Source organism: Rhipicephalus sanguineus, chromosome 1 (assembly GCF_013339695.2).
Source record: "Rhipicephalus sanguineus isolate Rsan-2018 chromosome 1, BIME_Rsan_1.4, whole genome shotgun sequence".
NCBI lineage: Eukaryota > Metazoa > Arthropoda > Arachnida > Ixodida > Ixodidae > Rhipicephalus > Rhipicephalus sanguineus.
Window position 1 is genome coordinate 13,371,528 of NC_051176.1, and position 11,393 is coordinate 13,382,920.

At 45.9% G+C, this 11,393-nt stretch overlaps 1 long non-coding RNA gene across 1 annotated transcript; it reads left to right on the forward strand.

Moving 5' to 3' along the window:
* Positions 1-1,088: 1,088 nt before the first annotated feature.
* Positions 1,089-4,056, forward strand: LOC125757692 (uncharacterized). Its single transcript, XR_007415440.1, has 4 exons — positions 1,089-1,336; positions 1,403-1,474; positions 3,464-3,528; positions 3,898-4,056. It is a non-coding gene; the product is annotated as an uncharacterized LOC125757692 (long non-coding RNA).
* Positions 4,057-11,393: the final 7,337 nt, after the last annotated feature.

Genomic DNA, 11,393 nt, shown 5'->3' on the forward strand with positions numbered 1-11,393 from the left:
CGGCGTCGCGAAGGATTTTGGGGGGCGGAGAAGAATTGGAACTGTGGACAATGGGTGACGTACAGAAAAAAAGTTCGTTATTGTTGTGATAAAAATTAGGGACTGTTCTTATGCATGGTGCACTTACATATATGTCCAAAACAGAATGTTGTTGGTTGCAAAGATACGCGGACAAGCGTTTTTCCCAACCTCAAACTACTGTCTCTATCTCTCCTCGCTGTTGCAACGCTGGTCAGAAGCAGCCGACAACCAAAGTTCGATTTGGCCCAACGTCGCGTACATCCTTCTCCCGCCCCGCCTCCTCGTAATGTCGTCTTCACGCGACTCTCTTCCGTTCTCCACGGCGTCAACTCCTCTCTCCCTTCACTCCTTCCTTGTCCCATTCACCTCCTCTGTGTGCAACGTTGGGTGTCGCCTATCACACCCTACCCATTCCCTCCTCCTATCATAATCCCTACCTCTTTCTATCCACGGGAGAGGGCAGTAACTTGAAACAAAAAAGCGTTTCTTTTGACAAAACAAAATGTATAGTTGTATAACAAAATCGAACAGCCATAACACATTCCCAACATGCACACACGGGTTTAAAAAAGCCATAAATACACTTTTTTTATGTACAGTGACAAATAAAAACAACAACATTGCTTTATTTTCTACGGATCGCTGTTTGAAGAGAGGGTCAGCGCGCACCAAGGAGATATTTATATTTGTTTTGATTTATGCAGCGTCATTTCGCGTTTTTGCACTAGTGAAAACGTCGCACCTTTTACGTGCACCTCACAGTCAAAATAGCGCCTTCGTCTTCAAGTGAGCGCTCGTCACCCTCCACCTTTCCCGACGACTCGCCTTGGGAGCTTCTGACGAATTTCACTAGCAAATGGCTGTATAAGCCTGAGACGGCCGCTCGAACAATGAAATGGCCGTCACATGAGGTACGGAAGGTTCACAAACCAAAACTAAATTCGAAACGCGCGCCGAACCGGACTATTTCGCGGAGCAGTACATGTGCAGTAGCTCCGCCCCCGTAGCCTTCCCTTCATTGCCAAGAAAAGTTGTCCTTAGGGGCGCTTTAGTTGTTTGGCGGGTGCACGATGCGCGCGGTTTGTGTGTGTGTGTGCCATGCTGTGTTCTGCAATGCTTCGTTACCACGTTTATCGATTATGCACGTTGGTTACTTGATTCAATGTCAAGTGTACCTTCCAAGACGATCTAGGTCCTAGTCTCGTGACTGAAGGCGAGTGCGGACGTACAGCAGCCTTTTGACAAGACTGTCGCCGAGTGTACGGTACATTGTGGACTGTAAAGCTGAAGAGTGCACAGTGGATGCCTGATTTTGGTAAGTTCTAGAATATTTCTGAATTACACAGCTAGGTTACTTCATTACATGACGTCTTTTACGCAGGAACCGAGTGTGATCGTCTGGGCGGTGTGTTCACTCTGCGGGGATGATGGCCAGAGGAAGGATGATAGACAGGTATGTTTTACGCTATGCTCAATGCTTTCTGTGCACTTTATACGGTTGTATGAAGCACTCACCATGTGCGTTCACTACCTACAACTGCAACGGGTGGATGAAGGCGCGTTGCTTTGCGCGATACTCCGCTCGCTTCTGTAACGCAAGCGTTTCTTGTCATGGCGCTCTTCTTCCTTGGCTGTTTTTCGATTCCAAGAATGCCTGTCGCTCGGCCCGCCCGCTTCCCGCTGCTGCTTCTCTACTCGGGAACTGGTTGACCTTGGGGACGCCTGCGCGATGTATGTGTCGCAGGGAGGGCAACACTCGCCCTTTTGGGCGTAGGGGACCGGAGGGGGGAGGTGAGGTAGGAGGGAAGGACTGAGAGCATGGCTCTTTCCCGGAGAGGGGGGACGGGTCGCGACCGAGGAGAGAGAGAAAGTGGCCCGCTCTTGGCATTCCGCCGCTCAGAAGCGATCGTAAACCGAAGGAAGAATAATTTGCAAGATTTTTTGTATCCGAGTTGTGATTCTGTAAATAAACTTCTTAGCGTCGTCGAAAGTTATTGAGATCGACTACAGCTGTATACTGCACGAGATCATCGCCTGAAGCTACTTGTACGATGGCTTATCACTTCGGAAATAGAACTGCTTTAAACATAACGTTCATCGCCTAGCCTTCTCATGATGCAGGTACAAATGAAGTAACTTTTCAGGAAACTCAGTAATAATTGGCATGTAGTACGCGGGGGGGAAGATATAAAAACACGCTGCGGCTGCACATGCGCGCGCGGTGCTCTTCAGTGGCGTGTGTTTGTGGCTTTCTCCGCGACTACTGCACCGCGCTTGTTTTTGTTAGAAGTTAGTTGCACTATGGTTAGGATTTTAATCTGACTGTGCAAGGTCGTTGCTACGAGAAACGAACTTGCGTTGGGTGAACCCACTTGAAGATAATACAAGTCAGTGAATTACGTTATATTCTGGTACTAACACCATGTGTACAGTAATTTGAAAGAGCACAAGATGTATATAATTATCAATTCTAGACAAATATGTCAGTTGCGTTTGGCAAGGTGCCCTTTGTTGCAATATTTGTGTTTGAGAAAAATGATGTGAAATATTTTTCCCGTCGTTATATTGTTTCCTGAAGCATACTGGTTTATATTAACAGAAGTTGTTGTAATGGTTAAGCAGCACTGTTCCAAGAGCTTTTTATCCACTGTGCTGGGGGTGGCAAAAGCACACCTCAATTATGTGCTTATCTAAAGTTCATGTTTCTTTTGTGAGCTTTTCTTAAGGCAGCATGAAACTGAAAAAGCGCTCTTATTTGCAGGTTGTGCGACTAAGACGTAGCATTCATTGTGAGAGTGCTACTTTAATTTATGAAGTAATTATTATGGGAAACAAATCTAAATTCTCATATGTAACTATGTGTGCAGAAGTTTAGAGAAGGCTGACAAAAGTGGTTAACGATTTTTTTTTTATGGCTTGCAGCACTACAAATTCAAACCGATATTCCAGGCATTGATTGGCTTTAACACGACTAGAATTACTTTCCTAAACGGCTCAAATTCATCATATAATACAATATGTAAAGCTCGGCATTATGGAGTGTGCACATGGGCCACACATACTCTTATTTTATCAATTTATGCATTTTATATTGTGTAGCAGAGCTGATGTAATTTTCGTCATTTAAATGACCTATATCGTAATCTACGTTCTCCAACCACATAGTGTTTACTAAGTACATAAGTTTCTGAAAGTTCGGCTTGCAATGGCACCATTACAGTTGTCTGCCATGAGCCGTTGCTCAGGTTATACTTGTTCTTATAGCGCAATCTGAGTCCATCATTCAAGGCCCTTGCTGGTATATAAACATAGACTTGCCTGAATACATTGTATGTATTGTGTGTGAGCTGTAAGGTCTGTGTGGTGCGCCAACTCATGAATGTTTTCTGGTATCCTTAACATATGTACCCGGTGATCTCACCTGTTCGTGGAACTGAAGCAGACGACAGCTTGCAGACGAAGATGGGAGCGTTCTACCTGTGAGCCTGGTCGAGCTTATATTTTATGGTAGGCATTTGTTTCAATCTTTACAAAGAGCTTCGACATGTTGCGCCTGCTCATGAACCTATTGCAACTTTTTTGAGGGAATTCTAAGATCAAAGAAACAAGACCCTAGACGTAACTCCATTAATGTATACTTGATGCTGGACTTGACCTTCTGTGTTGTTTTCCTGTTTTCTTACATGATTTGCTGAAAGTTTCTATTGGAAATGCGATATAAGATGCAATTTTGACTAACTCTAACTTCACAAAAGTGCTTTTTGTCAACTACCTGCACGGGGCCTTGGCAGTACATCTAAGTGTTCTAAGGTGCACGATGTGTTGGATAAAGTTTTCTTTGCAACTCTTATATATTTACTGCGATCTTTCGTGCAGGATACACATGCATGGATACACATACATGGATTCCCTACAAGGACCCTGCGCATCAAAAGCAATCTGTCATCAATGTTAAGTAGACAGATTAAACGAAACGAAGATATGACAGGTGTACACCATATTTTTCTTTCATTTAACCTCTGCATGTTTCCCAGTCAATAAATGTTTTTATCCATTTTCTTTGTTGAGAAATGTCTTTGTACAGCACAAGTGTCGTAGAAGGTGCATACATGCACTTTTGTATGATGCTTGGCTGCATGTGTATCAACCAGCAAACACATTGTCAGGCACAACTAATATGTGATTCCGTACTATCATCCGGACATATCATAAATCTTATCATGCACTGTAATAGTTCTGTTTCAGGAATGTTATGAATGTCATTGGCCACGAAGCACAAGCTTGGCCGAGGGTCATTGCAAACAGGATGTTTCATACTCACAAGAAAGTCACTCATAAGGCCACATTAGAATGACGGTGGCCAATATGTTTTTGAATGACATTATGAGTACATTAAAACAATTCTGAAGAAATACATTAGAGAATCAAATGAGTGTTGATGTCAAAGGTCGTTTCATGCTCACTAGACTATCACATGTTAATACGCATCGGACTATCACATGTTAATCCGCATCAGACTATCACATGTTAATACGCATCAGAATGATCGGCCAATATGTTTTTGAATGGCATTTCAAATACATTACAAAATTCTAAAGGGACACATTAGAGCGTCAAATGACTGAAATGTCAGAAGTCATTAGACTTTCTTTTTGAACTCGTCTCACATTTTCATAAGGGCGCAATGCCGACGACCCACGAGGACAGGTGGTTTAAGCCTTAAGGTTCAGTTTCCATAGAGTGCGTCATTCTAAGGAAGAAAGAACAGACACAACGCACGACCACTGGGCCAGCTGTTGTTATTCTGTGCTTTGTCTTCTTTCACTTCGCGCCAGCTGCCCGCGCACGCGAACCCACGTCGTTCTTCTTAATCACAGCGGATACATTCGCGACTGCCATGCAATTACCATGAAGGCTTACTTGCTTGGCGTTTTCTTTTCAATTGAGACCTCTCGGCCACCTCGCGATATCGCAGAAATATTTGTCATGATGGAAGGCTGCCGTGCGCACGACTACTATCTCGGGCCAGCAGTCAATAGACAGTTATAGTTTAGAGTGGAGGTTAAGGGAATAGCGTTACCGTGCCGCAAACGTTCGTGGCCGACAGCGCGTTTAAGTTTAGCGGGATAGCATTTACGTGCCCGCACATGATACCGATGATACGCAGATGATACAACTATAGTTACTAAAGACAAGTGCAACGATGCGATAACTAATAAATTGTCCTCTGACTTCTATGCCATTCAGAACTGGTGCACAGCTAACGGTTCAACAATTAATACCAATAAAAGACAGTTCATTCTCTTCCATTCTAGTCATAACGCTCTTTCGCCTGCACCCGCTATTACTATCAACGGTCACAGCCATCTTAGTACTACTAAGTGCACATTTTTTGGAGTAGTCCTAGATGCTCATCTTAAGTACCATCATCACATTTCACTTATAAGGCAGATGATTGCTTATGGTATCGGAACATAATTTAAAGCACGATCATTCTTCAACTTGCAGACTTTGCTTAACCTGTACTACTCCTTCATCCACAGTCATATCAGGTACTGTATCACGTCATGGGCGAATACCTATCCATATCGTATCCTTCCACTTCAACGTCTCCAAAACCAAGCCATTCGCATCCTAACATTCAGTTCACCGATCACCTGCGCGTCCCCACTTTATCAGCAACATAGTGTACTAACAGTGTGTAATTTATTCAAATATAAACTGGAGATTCTTGTACTTAAGTGTCTCAACGGTACCATAACTGCCAATGTTCTGGAAAAATTTCAACTGTTAAACTGTAATCCTACCAGGTTTGCCTCAAACAACAACTTTTTACTACCGCATGCACGCACTGACTATGGCAAACATACTACCATAATTCCAGCTATTCAATTTTGGAATTAAATACCACGAAACACTAACCAATTGTCATTAGCTGCTTTTAAAAAAGAACTTCAACATCTTCTTTCGCAATCATAACTCATCTGTATTTCTATATCGGCGTTCTCTTAGATTTCGAGGTATTACTCTGTGCGTGATTTTTACATTTATACTCATGCACGTTGGAGTTGTTTCAATAGCTGGGTGTCCTTAAATAACGTCATTTTGTTCCCGATTCTACTGCCATTTTTATTGTATGGTTGCGTTCTTTTCATAGCTGTGTATAATTTCTGAACGTTGTTTTGTTACCGTTTTTACTGGCGTTTTTTATTGCAGGTTTGCGTTGTTTTTATTACTATAAATAATTAGTTAACGCTTTTTAGTTGTCATTTTAACGCGGTAGCGTTAGAGAGCTCGTGTCGCAGAAATTCCGGTGTCGGCGTCAGCGACGGTGTCGGCGTTGCTACCGACGCTTGTGAGCGAAAAATCGACTAAGATGAAAACAAAATAAACAATAAAAACCTTCGGTCCCACTAAGCATCGAACCCGGGCCGTTTGCGTGACAAGGAGATGCCCTACCACAAATCCACGATGTTACTTGCAGCTGCTTCGGAAGGAAGCACTGCATAAATGCCATGTAGTGGAAGGAGTCTCCTTAACGCATTTTGTTCGGCAGGTGTCACGACGAAAATGAGCCCATTCGGCGATTTGTAGGCGCATTGGTGAGGCCATCAAACTACGCTTTTTTTTGCGCGACGCCATGCTTCGAAAAAGGCCGGGATAGTGCAGCCATCGTCGCTAAAAACACACACGAACTTTCAAACAGCTCTAAAAATGGACAACTATGTCCATCTAGCGGAAAACATATCAAGCCAACGCCTGCTTTCTAGAGGAGGCGTTGATCAAGCAAACAGCAAACGCTAGATAATGTGCTGCCAACTGCGAGGCATTGTGAGAAATATGTCTCGACTCTTCATGGCCTCCGAGGTGGCGGGCGCGGGGCGTGTATCTCGGATGCCATGCGACTCTTGCACAGGGAAGTGCTTTAAATCGAAAACCTGTACCATTACTATAGATACATTGCGCGCGCGCGTGCGTGACTGTGTGCGTGTGTGTGTAACAATACACATTAATAAGTATGTACTAGTGGTTGAAGTGCGCACTAGGGGCCGGATTTCGCTATCGCGTTCAACTCTTAAAGGCGAAGATTAAGGGTCCCTCAATATTTGATGTACTTATCAACATTTAATTTTCTGACAGGAGGTCCCCTTTCAGCCTTGTGCTATGGGACCTCCTTCTGTATATATTAACCCCAATGCGTTTATATATTTTGCGACAAATAAAGGTTTGATTAGATTTGGAAGCTGGAACGTTGGCGTCATCTGGCGGAGGTTGAATGCGTTAAAAAAATGAAAAGAAAAAATACTGAGAATGCTCGCCTGTATGCCCGCACGCAGCAATATTGCTACTTTTTTTAGTAACAATAAAAGTAAATAAATGTGAACCACGCACCAAAAGCCAAACATTTTATGTTGCAGATTTGTTTACACCGATCTTCTACTTAGGCCTAGGGACGTTCAAAGTGGGAAGCGATCTCAACAACTAAGCTAACTTATTTAAGCTAACTACTCGAACGTCGAAGCTACCTGAACGCAAACGAAGCCATTTTACACAGTCGTTTGCTACGAAAGAAGTGGATCCGTCCATATCAACGCTAAATTCAGTTCGAAGCTGGCGTCTACAACCGCCGCCATGTTTTACGTACACTACGTTAACCAGGCAAACGCGGTAACGCTAAATCTGAAAAATAGCGTGCGTGCGGTAAACCCTACAGGTCGTTTAGGGTACTGCGCATGTGAATTTCTATCCCGCTATTCCGCTAAACTATAGCTGTCTAATAAATGCCCCGAACCAGCGGGCGAGCACTCGCGCCCACCGGCAATGCAGCAGCCATATTGCCACAGCGTAATCACGATGATAGTTGTAGCAGCGCCTTCTCTCGGTCGTAAAACTTACTTCACAACGCCACCGCTCCACTTATTTTCGTTGCACTGTTAAATGTGCAGTTTCCCTTGTCTAGACTTTATTTAGGTGTTCTCTACGCGCGCTGCGTCTGGCACCACGCCGTTTCAGTCCGCTGTGTGTGTATCTCCCTTTCCGTCCGTGTCCACTTCGCGCCTAATATTTCGAGTCTCAGTCCCGGGAGGGAGAAAGATGGCCTACATGGGAAACGAAGCTCGGCGCCATTGCTATGGCCACCATGTTGCCGTTTCCAGGCGGTTTGCCTAACACGTGCGTCTCGCCGCAGTCTGGTTGTGTCCGGTCAACAATAGAGTTCATGGTGACGTCAGTCTGACTTACCTGTTGCAGGGGTATTTTTAAGTGCAGTGCACTTACAGAGCGAATGCGAAACGCGGCATGGCGGGCGATCGGAGTTCTCTGTTCGTTCGCGTTCGTTGTGCAGTGCCTACGCCACAAAAGTGAGAGGAGGGTCCAGCTCTCCCACCGAGAACCGCCGAGAGGAAGAGGACAGCCAATCGGGAAGCAGAGAGCTTTCGGGAAGTAGACGCGCATCCTGCGTCGTCGGCTCGGGGACCGTATACTCCAAAACGAAGCGTTCCTCGCCTTTTATAAATATTGCTTTAAAGAAAAATATTGTTTTTCTGCTCAAGCTCAAACACTCTCTCAAACAGCAACAGCTTTGAGTAATGATATTTATTAATGTAAGTTTTTTTGACGCCGTCGCTAGATGGTGTCGCGCACGCGAAAAAAAAATTGCAGTTGTTTAGCTCGGCTATGCCAGTATATACGTAGCGTTAGCAAAGGTTCAGCTGATCATTCTTAGCTTTCCAGGTGGTCAAGGATTATTAGGCTTCTTCTGTTCATTCGTCGTACGCTGAACTGCTAATTGCCAGGCAACAACTTGGGGATCGGATGAGATAAGCTACTCGGTTCTTCCGTGCTGTCGAGCAGCATTTGCGCTCTCCTTCTCCAAGGCGTTACCCACCTGCAAACGCCAGTCAGAGGCGCTATCAAGCGGCCCCAGCGCAGTGTCAGACGGCGACTGCGCAGCGAAGGCGAATAGCTGCGCGCGCGCCGGCGCCAGCGTGCCTGCCGCGCTTACGACGCCACTCCTCCCGAACGCGCAGACCAGCAGCGGCGGTCTCGGAGAGCGTGTGAGTTGCCAGCTCCGGTGACCCAGCTGTGTCACATCACTGATCCTCGCGCATGCGCAGCACGGCTCATGACCCTCCACGCGAAATCGGCTCCGGCTACGCAAGTGCAGCTAACGCTACAAAAGAGAAAGTAGCGGGTGGCGCAGTGTTTAAAAATGTCGTCCCACCGCAACGTCTGCCTTGGTTCTCGGGTGTCGGATCCTCAAAAGGAGCTTCTGCTGGCTTTTGTGAAAGAGCACCCACAGATCGCGACGCTGTCGTGCCCGCTGGAGCCGTCGTTCACGAGGGAGGACCGGGACGACATGTGGTAGGAGCTGGTAGTGCTTTTGAACGAAGTTCCTGCGCATAACACCACAGCCCAGTGGTAGGCCCGATTGAGGAATGAGCGCTACTATTCGCAGCAAGGTCTTGCCAAACTCAGAGAGCAGCAGAGGTGAGTGCGAGCACTATTGTATTGTGGTCGGTCATCTTACACGTCCCGCTTGTGCTTTACAGCGGCACCGGAGGCGGCCAGATTTCTGGTTACCGCGGCTGCGTCGTGTTTGACAGGGACCGGGCCGGTCGACAGTGCGCGAGGCCCAGAGTTCGGGTGGTCTGAATCGCTAAGCACTGGCTTAGAATATCATTGTTGCTACTCGTATTCTGCGAACTAGTGTGCTCATTTACTTCGAGCCATTACGCACTGTTAGTTTTACTTTTTTAAACAGTATCGAGTGGATCACCGGGCCGCCACGTTGGCTGAGGTGCTAGCACGTTGCGCCGCCCAGAAGAGAATGCGAAACAGCCACATTTGCGGTGATGACGAAAGAACAGCCGCGAACTATATTTTGAAGCTGATTAGAGCACCCTACGTGTTCCAAGCCATTTCTCAGACAATCGAGTTGAGTGAGGTGTGTAGCCATTAGGTTTGTCTCCCTCCACCCCACTCTCCGAAGTCTGTGTGTCATAGCATGCCCCCGTTGAAACATCTCTAAAAAACATCGCTATTCCACATCCAGCATTAATGCACATTCGCCACAAGAATCCCTACGAATTATTGTTTGTAGCTCTGGGTAGCTGCACAGTTATCATTAGTAGGCACCAGACTGGGATATAGTCTTTTTTAACGTATGCTTACAGCTGGTTCCCCCAGATCAGAGCCTGCAAGCATGAGTACTATCTGGGGACTTCCGTCGCCTGCACCGCCAAGGTTCTTGGTCGGGAACAACTTCCGCGGCTTGCAGGTGAACTTTCACATCTTGCACTCTATACTTCTTATTGCACTCAGTGTGTCAATCAAGAAACTTCTTACTATAACAGGTATTCGCGAGCCCTGCTCCAGCTGCTGCTGGTGTGGCTAAAGACGATGTGGCCCAGGTCTTCCCCGTGCCCCAACTCGTAAGTTTCGCTGATGTTCTTGATTAACTGTAGATGGTATTACATGCTCACAGGTGATGCTCATGTGTGCAGGTATATGTTTGTGAAGAGATGAGATCTGTGGGCATAAAGACAAAAAGTTGCACAAAAAAAATTTGGCAAACGGTTGCAGGAGCAAGTGGTTTGCATAATTGTCAGATGGAATAAACAGGTGTCCTGCCTTGCAGTTATGGTGAAATGTAGCAAAACGTTGCATTGGAAGAATGTTCAACATCTTGAAATGTTTCCCTTTATTGTCACTTGCTTCAAAAGTGAAACTGAAAATGTGCTATTGCTAAATATACTGTTCAAAAAGCAAGCTCGTTATATAACATCTTAACATAGCCATCATACACAAATGCACATGCTTGCACCTGTGTTACACCTGCTTGCTGTATGTTTTGCATACTGCAGCAGCTAGGGTTTCGGAAGGAGATTGTGTCACTCATCGTGTAAAGCCGGGCAAACGATTTTGTGGCCCTGAAAAGGGCTGCTTGGTTGCTTCTCGTGCAGAGGTGATTAGAGGTGTGAGATGCGTTTGATGAGATGAGCGAAAATGAATTCCGGTACCGCTTTGTTCTGTCCAAACGAAGTGCATTGGTTTGCGGTGAACTAAGCACTATTCATGGATGCTGTTGGGTCAGTGGATCTTCAACAGAGAGGAAATTGTACACACTGAAACTCTTCACGAACAGAAGCTTTCAGCGAAGAGTCGATAGCAGGAAATTCATAGATGATAATGGCAACACATTTCTTGGTTTCCAGCTCATGCCGCAGCTGCGAGATGTGCGCAACCGGCAAGACGAGGCGCTGGAGTTACTAGCCGCGAACACCAGGCGGCAGGGCCAGGCATCATTCAAGAGCTGCCGACTGCCAGGTTCCACCTCTCGGTGATGTGGTCCACGAACTACAAGGCGTTGG